The 14,841-nt window shown below is 41.9% G+C and overlaps 1 protein-coding gene across 8 annotated transcripts in view; it reads right to left on the minus strand.

Moving 5' to 3' along the window:
- Positions 1–14,841, minus strand: part of numb (NUMB endocytic adaptor protein) — a 50,813-nt gene that overhangs the window by 24,885 nt on the left and 11,087 nt on the right. For 6 of the 8 annotated variants that reach the window (XM_034858641.1, XM_034858643.1, XM_034858640.1 and 3 more), the window contains exon 1: positions 14,513–14,532. The exons of the other annotated variants lie outside the window; for them this stretch is intronic. The gene's annotated coding sequence lies outside the window, so the exon portion shown is untranslated. Of the gene's footprint in view, positions 1–14,512; positions 14,533–14,841 lie in introns of those variants that run through there. 8 annotated transcript variants of the gene reach the window in all.

Here is a 14,841-nt window from a genome sequence, read left to right on the forward strand (position 1 = left end):
GTTTTAATGATTTTGTGTAAAGCACTTTGAATTGCCCTGTTGCTGAAATGTGCTCTACAGATAAAGCTGCCTTGCCTTGCCTAAAGATTTGGGTTGTAGTAAGTGGATTTTTGTCTTTTCCCATGTGTTCTGGAAACTCTGCAGATTGTGTGACATGGTCAATGCCTTTCTTTCTTTCTTTCTATTCTTCTTCTTTTCTCTACGGAATAAGTCATAAAAAGACAATCATGCCCCCTGAGCCATATTGTAGGTACAGACACAAATTCAAAAGATAAGTGGTCTGAAAATGGGGCAGGAATGTCGACTAACAAGGTGTAAAGCAGGCGCTTCGATGTGTGAAAGCACCTGTTATGTAGCAATAGCCAAATACCTCTGCAGGTGTCATGATATAAAGGCGCCCGGTATCTAGACTCTAGTGTGTGACTGGGCACATACAACTTACAAGTTGTAGCCTGCAGTAGAGTGAAGTGGTTAAAAACAAGACGACTGGGCGAGAGGGAAAGAAATGTTGCTTCATCGCTCACTCCCGCTCTCTCTTTACACCCTGGTTTATTTAGGTCATATCATATTTGGGCTCACTGCGGTGCCAGTGACAGGCTGCACGCTTCCAGCCAGCAGGCTGAAGAGGAGGAGCAGGAGAAAATCGGAAGATTAAAGCATTTGTGTCCAATTTGTTACGCACGCATTTTAGGTAAATGTCACCTTGACTTCACTTGTCAAATTGTCACCAGACATAAGGCACCACTCAGCACCAGTGTTCCTAAACATAATATTATAAATATGTGAACATGGTTGGTGCAGTCTGGTTCAACAATAAGGGTTGCCCAATGGCCCAGGGCAAGTAAATGTAACAACTTCCTTGCCTGTTTGAGGAAAAAAAGGTTTGAATATTTTTTCTCCAATCATCATGGTATGATACACTGAGGTTATTTGACAACAACTAATAAATCAATTTGTATAGGGGCCATTAAAAGCTGACTCTGGGCAAGCAGATATTTTTGCTTGAAAAAAACTAGTGTTTTTTAACACATCTTTAAGAAAACTTAGTTTGTGAAACTGTAGAATGACACTGGGGGAATTTTTAAAGTACGAAGTAGGAAAACAGACAAAAAATAGCCTTTCCAGAATTTGAAACAGCTGTGTATTGGTGAACATGCGGTGTGTTTAAGAGCTGCAAACATCTATTATTTATCTAATAATGTGTTGCCTATTTCTTCAATTAGTCAATGTTTTGAGTCCATTAAATGTTAGAGGAAGGAAACCTCTTCCAAATTGCGTGTTTTGCACAAAGATATTTAATTTATGACATACACATTTGAGAAGCTGGTGGCAGAAAACGTTAAAGCTGCACTATCACCATCTCTGTATATACACATAGGATCTAATGACTACTTGTATGTGAAAGGAAACCCACAAAGAAATTATTAACCAACTCTGCAACTCTCCTCAGCTGTAAAGAGCGTTTAAGCATCTTTTAGCTCATTGTTTTGCTCTTCTGACAAACTCTTATCACCCTTGTTTCCAGCTGTGAATAAGCTTTGATAAACCAACTGTACGCTACCGAGCCGAGTCAGTGCAGAACTAAGAAAATTCCTTCCGGGATATCTCATTTTGGGGGGAAAAACGTCTGTTTGAACTAATCCATGGGACAAGCATAAGTCTGAAAAATAGGTTGGGGTTTTCATCCCGCAGGGCAACGTAGGTAACTTTGTTTCTTATAGTCTTCCTGTTGTGCAGTGGTCAGTTAATCTATTTCTGTGAAAACAAAGTGAAACAAAGTTACTTTTGACACAACTCCTTTGTGAGACACTCTTACACATTCTGAACTATTCCTGCACCCTAGTGTCCACTTCACGCTGACTCTGCCCTAAAAGCCCCCTCTAAATGGTTTAATGCGTTTTAACTCTTACATGCATAAATGTCAATCACTCCGTCCTTCCGCTCAATTTTCATTTTCCTTCAGTACTACGTCTGGGTTTGCGGTATGTTCATGGGTTTTCTCCAGTCAAATCTTAACCGGTCCAATCAGCGAACAGAGCAAATGTCTGAGAACGATGACTTTGAGGTTGTGCGCTACAGTTATAGTTCCGTAATGGCGTCAGTGAACGTGCCATTTGGCCCGTTGTGGCAACACTGTAGAATAGCCCAAATTAAAGCCTAAGAAAGAACAATCTTCGCTGAGTTTGTTGGTGCCCAAGATGTTGTGGCCCTGCTCCCCATGTGGTTTTGGGAAAAGTTTGATTTTCCAGCTCGCTCCATCAGTGGTGAAGGAGTTGCTAAGGCGAACGTTAGCAATTGGTTATCGCAGATCCAGAGTGGTTGTGGACAGTTTCAATAGTTTTAACAGGAAGTTAACACTTGTCAACGGAGAGTGGCCAGACCCTCTGTACAAATGAAATGTATGAGTGTGATAAGACCAGGCTACAATGTTGGTGCATTATTGGCCAAAAGTCCATATACTTCTTCTTACAGCAATTTACTAAACTCACCTTCTAAATCACTTAATATTTGTGCTGCTGCCAGCTTACAACCCACACAACCTTCTCTCCGGCGTACTGTACAGTCTAAGAGGGACAGATAAGGAGAGGGCAGGAACATAAGTAAAAAGCACATCACGTGCATGGGGAAAGCATTTACACCAGCAACATTGAGTGTACATTCAGTGTTCCATGGGCAGGAATGTGATATAAATACCCCCAACAAGGTCAAGATCTTAATATTTTCTTTCTTCACATCCAACTCAGGGGATACCTATTTCTAAAGTTGTTGTATTTATTACCCCTTTCAGACTGACACAATGACCTTCAATAGATCCCCATTTGCCATTGAACCAGCATAGATCACCTGAACCGGATTCCTCAACTCTGCTTTAGCGTTGAACCATGGTCTGTTTGTACACTGCTTTGGTATGAGAACATTTATAATTAGAAAAAACAAAGCAAAACATTGTAATAAACAGATATACAAGATATTAACACTATATGTATGTACAATGTGGACTAAACTACAATTGCAAAGGGAGGTCTGTGGTAACATTGACCACCAGGGTTTAAGCTATAAAAGCAGACTGGTAGGTCAAACGTGGGTTGAACACATGTTCATTATCACATGCCAAACATTGAGTTTGTGTATGAAAGCTGCCAGTGCCGCAAGCATTAGGTAACTCTATTGTGTGTGTGTGTGTGTGTGTGTGTTGGCAGGAAGGTGAGCAGTGATGGGGATGGAGGCCAGACAGAGTGGGCCAAAGGAGGCAGAGCGCAGAATGAGCAGCGAGGGGGGGATTTAGCCCCTTGGTTTGGCCATGAGCCAGAAAGAATAAGACAAGGAGGAGAAAAGGTAAGAGACAAAGACGGAACAGCAAATTCAGACGAGGTAAAGTGAAAAGAAGGTTAAGGAAGGGTAAAGTAAAGATAAGAGGCAGGAGGGACAGAGGGAAGTAAAATAATTAGGATGGAAAGACTAAGTTAACATGGGAGGGGGAAGTACGGTGGAGGAGGAGGTGGCATTTAGAAAAAAAGAATTAGCCCAGTTTCCCTTATATAGTTGTTATTATTCCACTCATTCAAAATAAGCACATTGTTCCTTACAGCAACAGTTTTTAACTGAATTACAAAGTATCTAGTCAATGCAAGATCATGACCTCCAGTGAGGTAAATGAAACCTGCACTAGAACTGACAGTAATAGCTTCTGGCTCTGGCAAATGCGTCACAGAGTTTATGATCTTTGTTGGCATTAACGGCACGGGTGCTATCCTTTTAAGTGAACACAGCTAAATATAACTGGAGTGACTTCTAAATGTTGCTTTTTGTACATCCACAAAGCAATAGCAAAAGCCATAGCTATACATTGTTTTCCCACGGAGAAAAGGGAGTAGCACTCTTTATGCAACATGCAATGTTTCATGTCTGCACTGCATTTTGGTTTATTCAAGTTGTCTTCGGGTTTATTTATCTGCCTCTTCAATAATTGACTTTTTTCTATTGTTGCATCAGCAAGGCAAATATCCCAGCATAACATAAGTATATCAATGTTTGGACACTAAAACATTAGGATAGACCCCACAAAATGACAGAAATGAAGGGTACTCTACATTTAAAACCAAAGGTTGCATGACAGGTGTAATCATCACAGATTTTACTCACTAATGGCATTAAAACATGTTTGTCAAAATACATGTCCAAGGGCCAGCTTTTAGGAGAGGGTGGGGAAACTACCGAGAACAGGAGGGTGGGAGGGGGTAAAGGCTTTGGAGCAGGAAGGCAGGATCTGATCTCTGCTGGAGCTGTCACAGCTCCTGTAGCCTGGTGACGTGAGGATCTCTGGCTGTTCTCCTACCAGCGCTAATGAGAACAATTACACAAGGACCATTTATACTCTCTCTGTCTTCATCTACACAGATACAAGCAACAGTGAAGGACAAAAAAAACAGAGCTCTCTAAAGACTCTCGCATGCAATATCATCAATGAACCTAATTATGGACATAGGCACGCAGAGTCAACAATGGTGGTGAATTGTAAAGACAGAAAAGCAGAGGAGGTGGAGACACACAGGACGAACAGAAAAATTAAAGTCTGGGAAGTAGGGAGGGAGAGCTGCTGCTGGCTGTAGATGTAACAGCATTTGAACAATCTCTCCAGGAATGGAAAACTGATTAATCCTTGTAGAAGGATCCTAGGGATGAGTACAGCGGTTGGGTTTCAAAGAAGAGAGAGGGAGGGAGGGAGGGAGGGAGGGAGGGAGGGACGGGCAAGGAGAGGGAGTGAGCGAGTAAGCGTGAGAGAAAGAAATAGAATGGGCAGCAATTCAAGACGAAAAGGCCCCACTGCCTCCTTTCATGACTCGCCCCACCACTGTGCCAGTTGATACTCTTCATCCTATTTTACACGGCCTTGCTTAGGGAATTATTGTTATCTGGGTTCAGACTGAGTTTATAGTTTGGAGAGCAACTTAGATAGGATGGCCTCAATCAATGAGGCCAGTCATCCGTAATGCAAAACACGCCTGGCCAGCATATCTGCAGAGAGCCGTTATCGTGGAGCTGGCCAGCTCGAGGTGATAGTGCCTCTGTTCTGCTCCCAAATGGCCATATGAAGAGAGCATTTGAAAATGCTGTCACTGTGGTAATCCACTTTTCCGTACCCCACTTTGTGGCTTGGCATGCTTTTGTAAAAAGAGGGGTGGAAAAAAAACAAGGAGAAAATTTGGATGAAAGTGTGCAGTAGAGCTGCACGATATGACCTCAAATCTAAATCACTATTAATTGTACATTTCACCTCCAACAATAATTGATCCCGTTGTTCCAAATGCTCTTTTCTGAAACCAAAATGTTGCCATGCGACAGACACTGCGTTTTTTGTGTGCACAAGTTGCTCAGCTGCCACGGACTCGGTGTTTGAGTTATCCTCCATTATGTTTCCCATGAGGCTGACTGGTCCGGGCTAAGTCACGTGACTGCACACGTGGTAGAATGTGTTTTAAGGAGAAAGTAGGCCTATCAACAGGAACAAAATATCGAAATTATCGTCATGGGACAAATACGTACCTGACAGCTTCAGAATTACAATACCAATAATTGTTCAATTAATCGTCCAGCCCTGGTGGGCAGTGCATTAAAAGCCAAGCCAGGTACACAAGGGAAAGGCTGCATGTCTACGGCAAACTTTGGGAACAGGATCGGGGTCAAAGGTCGGGAATATCTCTCTTTCTGGCCTCCTGGTTGGTAGGTTTATGGTGACAACAGAGGGAAGTTAGCGAACCAATCTCTGTGTATTTTTATTACCAATAGCAGTAAAACAAATACAATAACACTGTCAGCAGCTGGAGTTGAAAAAGTCAAACTGTATTACACAGGGCTGCAATAGATTCAGTGACAGTCGGATATTGACATTCAATGTTCAAGTTCAAGAGAACCATGTGAGATGGGGCTCCCTGCTGATTCCCTTCATTAATGCTAATCGTTAATGCTCACCCCTAAATGTGATATTTTGGGTCACATGCATCAGAACAGAATTAATTACTGTATCACAGTCTGAAACTCAGGGGCAGTATGACCTAAATGGAGTCTATTCAGTGTCATACATATGTACATATATTTATCTAGTATTGGCAAACTGGCTGAACTAATTAGTTGGTATTACTGCTGAAAATGTGCAGTCCTTTTCCTTCTACCAGAATCTATTTCTCTGGCACTACCCTATAGTGTATAGTACATATATATATCTGTTGTGATTTTCATTTCTCTTTTCAAAAAGATATCTTTCCCCAGAGAATCCAACTTTAAGAATAACCAAAAATGGAGATAGAAAGCAAAATCGCAACACACCCCTTCCAACTCCCATATCCAATCAAATTTTACCTGGAAGTGTGTCCTCGATTTATATGTCATGTGACTATCATTCCAATCATGTGATGCCTGCCTGCATAAGTTAAGCTAGTTGAAGAACAAGAGGAATAGCCTAGATGGGAACAAACCCAGAAATGGCAGACCCTACCAATACATCTCTTAGCAGTATGGCAACATTTCGGCTTCCAGGTGGAGAACAAACCCGCCGTGTTGAAATAGTTTAGCCAGCATTTAGTTTTGTTTTTTGCTGCCTCCAGATTCTTTTGAAACTAATTTGTCTTCTAGCCGGTACCGTTAATGGAAAAACACCATAACATTATGCTGCAATCTTGTTATGGATTTTGTCTGTTAGGCCCAGACTTCCAGTGAGGAGACAGAGGGGAGTAATCAGAGATACCCTCCAGCAGCAGTGACCGTCCTCCTCCAGCTAAAAGAGCACCAATGGCTGAACGGTTTGGAGACTTATTTCCGACCGAACAGGCATCGTCATCCAAGCCTTTGTCTGAAGTGGTGGATGAGGAGGTGCAGCATTACAGAGCAGTGAAGAGCCTCTCGGTGGTGTCAAATCCACTTGTGTGGTGGAAGGACAACCAGAACCAGTGCCCCCATTTAGCCAAGTTGGCCAAATGTTGCGTTGGAATCCCAGCCACATCTGTCCCCAGTGAGAGAGTGTTTTCCACTGCGGGGGACATTGTCACAGCACAGAGAGCAAGCCTCTCACGCGACAATGTGGACATGATGGGGTTTCTGAAGAAGAAAGTACAACTCCCTTAAATCAACTCCACAACGAGTTTGGTTTTTTTAAGAGAAAGCTGTTTATTAGTTCCATGTTTTCTTACTTTATTTATGGTTTTACAGAACATAAAGTGTGAAACGATGGCCATTTACTTTACTTTTGTTTCCATAAAGCTCCATAAAACATAGCTTTGGCTTTTTATTTATATAAGGAGATATATTGTTAATAATTTGCATAGTTAATATTATATTAATTAAATATTAATATTGTTCTTTGGTGTTCAGTTTATACAGGTTTTTCAAATGTTACTTGTTAAAAAAGAAAAACTATTCTCAAAATCTTTCTATATTATTCTCTCCTCCATTTCCCCAACACACACAATGTAATGATCATAATTAGGGCTGAACGATATTGTGTTTCAGCATCAACATCGCGATGTGCGCATGTGCGATAGTCACATTGCAGGATGTTGTGATGTTGAAGCTAATCCTTTTTGCTGCTTGATAGAAAAGTAAACTTCCACCGTTCTCCTTTTACATGATTATTACCGTCCAACCCTTCCCCTGTAAGACAGGTAGCCATGTGGGCAGTGTGTGTATGTGACGTAGTCCGACGGGGGTTATTGTTGTGGGAAGTGAGGCTCTCCATGTGTAGAAAAGTACTGTAGGCAGCAGCTGCCGCTGACACAGTGATGTCATAGTCAGTGAAGCTACAGCAGTCAGTGTTTTAGGGTCGCTGCAAATACGAACTAAATCACCGGATTAATGCAACACAATCACAACGTCTCACGGCCATTTCCCTCCGCACAAAGCTGCTACCAGCCAGGCTAATTCTAGTATAGTTAGCCTAAAGAAACAAGCAGAAAGCTGCTACCAGCCAGGCTAATTCTAGTATAGTTAGCCTAAAGAAACAAGCAGAAGGCTGCTACCAGCCAGGCTAATTCTAGTATAGTTAGCCTAAAGAAACAAGCAGAGAGCTGCTACCAGCCAGGCTAATTTTAGTATAGTTAGCCTAAAGAAACAAGCAGAAAGCTGCTACCAGCCAGGCTAATTCTAGTATAGTTAGCCTAAAGAAACAAGCAGAAAGCTGCTACCAGCCAGGCTAATTCTAGTATAGTTAGTTTAAAGAAACAAGCAGAAAGCTGTTACCAGCTAGGCTAATTCTAATATAGTTAGCTTAAAGAAACAAGCAGAAAGCTGTTACCAGCTAGGCTAATTCTAATATAGTTAGCTTAAAGAAACAAGGGGTCCGTCTGCCCCAACAAACGTTACGGTTCGGAGCAGCGACGCTGGAAACGTAACACTAATCTACTACAGAAGTCTGTGTCAGCTCTAACATCATTTACACTGGTTTAATTGTTCTTGGATACATAGAGTTTGCTGCTAGTGCGCGTGAATTATTAAACTAACAAGCTGGCCCCGCTAGTTGACCACAAGCTGAAATTTAGAGGAAGCAGCATGCAGTCCAAGTCATTCACGTTAGCTTGGATTGATTAGTATATGAATACAATGGTGTCATGCTAGTCGACCAGCGTATTTCTACCTAATTTTCCTCCAAAACCACTTCAGATGAGTATTGTTAGTCACAGCGCTGACTTGCTTTGGTGTTTATAAAGCATTCAAAGTTCAACAAAAATGGTTCACATTAGAAAAGATCCTTTTTCATTTTTTTCTTCTATGTCGATGCAATGATTTATTATTTCCAAATAGAGCTATTTATGTCATTTAGAAAATATTTATTTCATATCGCATTATTCATCACAGGGGGAAAAAATATTGCAATTACTCCAATATCGTGCAGGCCTAATCATAATGTTTCAATAAATGCTTCATGCCTCCTTACAATGAATTGAACTTTTCTGTAGAATGTTCTGGACATTCAATTGGCAACATACAGCAAGTAAAGCAACACTATTATTGTATTAAATAGTGAGATACATTTGTGGTGGTTGTGTTTCTTTATTTGCGTTTTGGAAAGATTCCTAATCAGTTCAGTTTTTTCTGCTATAAAATAAACTTTGATTGATCCCCAGTGGAATTAATCAAGGCTTAGTGGCTTGTTGTAGGTGTACTAGCATCACATGACAAAAATAAGTACAGATACACAGAGAAAGGTAAAATCAATAATAATTATTATAAGTATATGAAATAATATAGAAACTATGAGACTCAAAATTACACTTCAAGCTGTCTACAAACAATACTAGTGTTTTACTCAAAACAAAAGTCTTGTGTAATTTTAAACAACAACTAGCACAAAAGGGAAAGACAACAACAATAAAACAACAGTAGTCACAGTGTGCCCAAGCTGGTGAAAAGAGAGACTGTCAGTAAACAAGTGGAACTCATCACCAGCTGTTTTCACTCACCAGGCCGCTCTTTGCTTCCTTGGTCTGCACACTCGGCACCATCAGTGTCCCAACAGTAATGTGAATGACTTTGTTTGCCAGGTACAGCATGTGCCCATACACTGATCCACAGACACAACCTGACATCATGATGCAGAGGTAGATCCGAGGGACAAGTGCAAAACAAACTAGGATCAGCGGAGTGTAATGTATTGTTCTGTAAACATCAGCCTGACATACAAAGCGTACAGCAGTTTTATTAGTTCAGCTTGAGACCAAGCTGAACTAATAAACTAATATAACTGCTGAAACGTGTCAAAGTCAGCAAGACAATGTGTCATTTCTATTTCTAAAAAGTATCTATTTTAGGAGGTGAACATGTCCAAGGAACAAAAGCCAGGGAGAGAACGATGACGACTTGGTCCAAATGGGTGGTACTCCACAGAGGAAGGAAATGGCAGGAATAGGAGTGCAGGCTACTGTTTGCACGGCTCACTCGCTCCCGGTCTGCCACTGAATCACTTCAGAGTCCTTCAATCTGTTCCCTGCCCCCAGCAAGACACCCTGACCTTTGTTTCCTGAGTACACATGACTGACCCAGGTTAGGGTTGAAATAGGGCCCAGACTGGTGCACAGGGAATATTATATTGCTGTTCTCTTCTGCCACCTTTAATTGTGTATGCGTTTGTGTACATCAGTCCCTGTGTATCTGGCTTTTTGTGTGTGGCCATGCTTTTGTTTGTGTATCTAGGAGCGGCCAGGTGTGACATTAGAGGGGCCCAGTCTAACAGCAGGTCAACCAGCCAGCCAGAGAGCCGGATATCACTTTGGGCAACAGCTGAGGCCACATTTAAACAACCAGGGCAGTACCCTGGCACCAGGGAGTGGCAAATCACTGTCACTGTATCCTCTCCCCTCAGACATGCCCCAGCAATAATTCAAACACTGAATCAACGGGCAGGCACCAGCCTGGTCTCCACCATAATGACACATGGGGCATCAAGAGTGCATCCTCAAGATTTATGTCCTGGCATTTGCCACAAAACAACATTTTTGTGATTGTTTATCAACCATTCTTGCCAGAAGAGATGGTATGTCAGATGGAGTGGAGCTTTGATTAACAAAAGAGAGCTATAAACACTTTAGTCATGCTGTGGAGAGGGGCTGCTGACTGAAAGCCTGCTCGGAGGGGTTTGATGTATGTAGGGGTCTGAGTGGTCTCCCAACTCCATCAATCCTGTCCCTCTTTATGGAAGAGTGCTGCTGGGAACACAATAGGTACAGACTAATGTGGCGGCCATGGGAAGATGTCTTTATAAAGTGGCTGTGAGTTTGTACCCCAGCTGACCTAAAACAGCCATGTGCTCCTTTCATCTTAAACTAAGAAGAATATCCTTCTTTCTGCTTTGTTGAGAAGACATCAGTGTTGTCCAGAGTAAACTGTGGGACAGAAGCTTAACCTCCTCACAAGCGATCACTCAGAGCAAACCACAACACTTTGTCCCTCACTCTAAAAGTGACCTCTGCTAGAAAAGTTTGAGTAAACCTCGGAGCAAAAAAGCTACTCATGGAACCCATGTTTACTTTATCCCCTTGACATCAATGCATTAAACACACACACACACACACATATGCAGCAGCAGCAGCAAAGAGAAGACACAAGCAGTGGTGAATATGCACTTGACAAAACCCAAACCTACCATAAATGTCCACAGTAAGCATTCTTTAAAGACAAAGCTCTTGAAAACACACTCACACACATGCACAAGTGAGACAGACGGCTACAGCGGCCTCTCAAGGCCCCGGAGCCAAAATGTCTCCATTATTGTGTTTTGCTGTTCTGGAGAGAAGTAAAGTGCCATTAGAGGAGTTGGCCAGGTGGAGAAATCAGGCAAAATACTACACACTGAGCATTGTACCAAAGCACTGCACTGAGCTGAGGAAACAGACAATGTTACATATTCACTAGACCTCAGTAAAGTGCTGTTAATACATGATCTATTTATCCTACTTATGGCTGACTCACAACAAAAAAGCTAACATTAGCACATTTATAGAGTCTCAGGAGAAGAATGCTGATCTTAGATTGCAGTTTATACCCACAGGCTTTGCCAACTCATATATAACAGCAAACGAATCCAGCAGAGCTCCTGCTGACCAAAAAACTGATAGCTGACCATTCTTGGATCAGTGTTCCTACTGTGATTTTGTGAACCTGGTGCAACCTGACCCAAAGGGTCTATGCGGATTAGTGAGTAGGTAGAGACTCTCCCTATCCCATGTCCCCTGTGTCAACATTCACTTAACCACCAACCACAGTAAATGTAAATGTCATGGTAGAACCTTGTTAAGGTCAACAAGCAGAGTATTTAACCACAAACTGGCAGGCCATTTCCCCAAGAAAAATAGCTTCGACTGTCTCACATCAGACACACGGTTTCTGTCTAGTTAAATAGGTCTGGTCGTCCCAGTTTGAGGCAGTTAGCATGCAGGGGGCACAGACATAAAACAGACAGCACTTCCTGCAGAGCTGCTGGCTCAGAAGCTGCAACTAAAATATCAAAAGACGATGTTATCAATAGTATTGATGGGTTGAAGGAAGTCCGTGCATGGCCAGCGCAATTGTTGGGTTTCGGCGTCAGCAATAACTCAGCACTTCCTCTGCACCAGCAGTACCGTCATTTGTGATTCCACCACATCAGAGCAGGTTCTCAGTCCATATCCAGGTTTCTGTAACAGTCATTTCTGCCGACATACACAGCACCACAAACTGTAAAAAGGGTTTCAATGTAAACACCAATCTAAAGCGTGGTTTAATTTTCAAGGACGAGTTCAGCAACAGAGTCTCTGAACAGGGCTGAGAGAAGCCTGTTGCAAGATTGTGTGACTGTGTTTATGTAAAACAGTGTCATTAAATAAATAAGGTCAAATCCCTTTTATTTTGACTTATGAGCACACGTTGGTCCTTCAGCCAATTCTTACAACTTCCAGTGAGTGCAATTATTACCTGTTATATTCAAGTGTTTCTTTAATGGTGAAAAGGCATTTAAGCTCCTGTTTGCCCCACTCTGCTTATCCTCCTGCCTATTATTCCTCACATCCTTCTCCCTTCCCTTGAGTTAAGGCGACCCAGAGGAGATGTCTGCCCTACGACTGCCAAATGACTTTGTTGCTTTAAAGAAGCTATGATATTAGGACACTGGCAAGCAGCAACATATACTGGTATGACAGCCGCAGGCAAACGCACAGTAATGTCAACATTTATTGGTTAATCCTGACGACTGTTACGTGATCGCCATTACATTTATGCATCAAAGAAAACCATAAAATAATGAATAGTGATGCAGTGAGCCAATGTACGTGCTCCCTAATGAGCATCAGAGCCAATCCATCATTTTATCCATCTTATGTGTGGTGCTAATGCATAAAGGGAAAGTTAAAGTTCCCATGACATGGTGCTCTTTGGATGCTTTTATATAGATCTTAGTCGTCCCCTAATACTGTATCTGAAGTCTCTTTATATAGACCTTAGTGGTCCCTAATACTGTATCTGAAGTCTCTTTATATAGACCTTAGTGGTCCCTAATACGGTATCTGAAGTCTCTTTTACATAGACCTTAGTGGTCCCTAATACTGTATCTGAAGTCTCTTTTATATAGACCTTAGTGGTCCCTAATACTGTATCTGAAGTCTCTTTATATAGACCTTAGTGGTCCCTAATACTGTATCTGAAGTCTCTTTTATATAGACCTTAATGGTCCCCTAATACTGTATCTGAAGTCTCTTTATATAGACCTTAGTGGTCCCCCAATACTGTATCTAAGTATCTTTCCCAATATTCAGCCTTGGTGCAGAATCACAGCCACTAGTGCCAGTCCCATGATGAGCTTTCCTTAGTACGTGCCATATCAGAGTCTGGTATGGCACAAGGGGGGGGGGGGGGGTTGACCAACTGCCACTTCGCTCGTTTGAAAGCCATGATGTCTCCCTCTCATGGGTAGGCCAGGGGAGGTTTCTTGCCCCTTATGACCTCGACATCTGACCTTTCATTTTCTCCATCCTCTCCATAGCAACAACTCTCTGTACTTTCGTTCTAACGTTTCAGGTATTTTTATAGCTGAATATAATTTGTATTGTCTTAAATTGAAGGAATGAGGGTAACAATGGTGTTTCTACATATGTGTTTCTACTAGTTAACGGTTTGGAACTGTCTGGACCCGCTGACTTTGCTGAGTTTATTGACTGTCTGTTAATGCCATTATCAAAATTACTATCTTGCTTTCTTTGGTAGACAGAGATTATAATAATAATAATAATAATAAATACTTTATTTACAGATCACACACACACATTTAACAGTAGCAGTAGGTCAGCCACAGTTTCACTACATATGATGCAAATGAGTCTGTGCCTGTACACTACTATGAAAACAGAGACAGGTTAAGATCTAGATGCAATATGATAAAATACATTTCTTCTTTTGATCAAAATGATTGCTAAATAATCAGGATCATTTCAGCTGTTACAGGAGCAGCAATAGTGAAGCCACTAATGTCCACAAACCATGAAAAATTCCTGGGCCGGGAAAATTATTTAGGCAGGCTATTTCAGTGTAAGAGGCCAAGGAAGCCGCTGTGACATATGATGACAGTGTGTGTGTTTGGTCACAGTGTTTACTGAGTGACAAAGGCCTGTCATTCTTCATGGCTCTCCAACTCAACATCTACAGATTGCTGCGGGGTAAATGTATTCTGCTGGGGCTTTAGACGCTTCGACACTTTGCGATGCCTCATATATACCACTTGAGAACATGTGTGTTGCTTTGATTCAGCTAAACACAGACGCACAAGAGCGAGAGGGCGGCAGCACGCACACACACACACGCACGCACAGGCACACAGACCCGGCAGATCAGCAGAGACAAAGACATAAAAAGGGCTGACAGCATGAAAAGGATTTGAATAAGTCAATGAAATACTGAAAGTGAACATGAAATGGAGATAAGCGAAAAAGACAGGAAGAGAGACAGAAAAGAGAAACAGGGATAAATATTAGTACTACTAAAACAGAATCAATCAACCCACTCCAAGGTTCCAGCTGCTGAGTCAATGTGTTGTCAGTAATACTGCTTTTCATCCCAACGACACTGTTGGTAAATGGTGTGTGTGTCAGTAGCGGTGTTTGTCCAGCAGCAGGAGTGATGAGATTTGGAGAGGAAAAGGAACTCCCTGCTGAGTGAACAGACATACAATACACTGCAATCCGCTGCCCCTCTGACCAGGCCAACACGCACGCACGCACGCACACACACTCAACTGTCCTTAAAATAGGCTGAATTATGAAAAAATGAGAATGAACTCGGATTCCTTTTAGAGCTGGGCAATATGTCAATATTATATAAATATCGATTTAT

The sequence above is a fragment of the Etheostoma cragini genome, chromosome 20, assembly GCF_013103735.1.
Source record: "Etheostoma cragini isolate CJK2018 chromosome 20, CSU_Ecrag_1.0, whole genome shotgun sequence".
Taxonomy (NCBI): Eukaryota; Metazoa; Chordata; class Actinopteri; order Perciformes; family Percidae; genus Etheostoma; species Etheostoma cragini.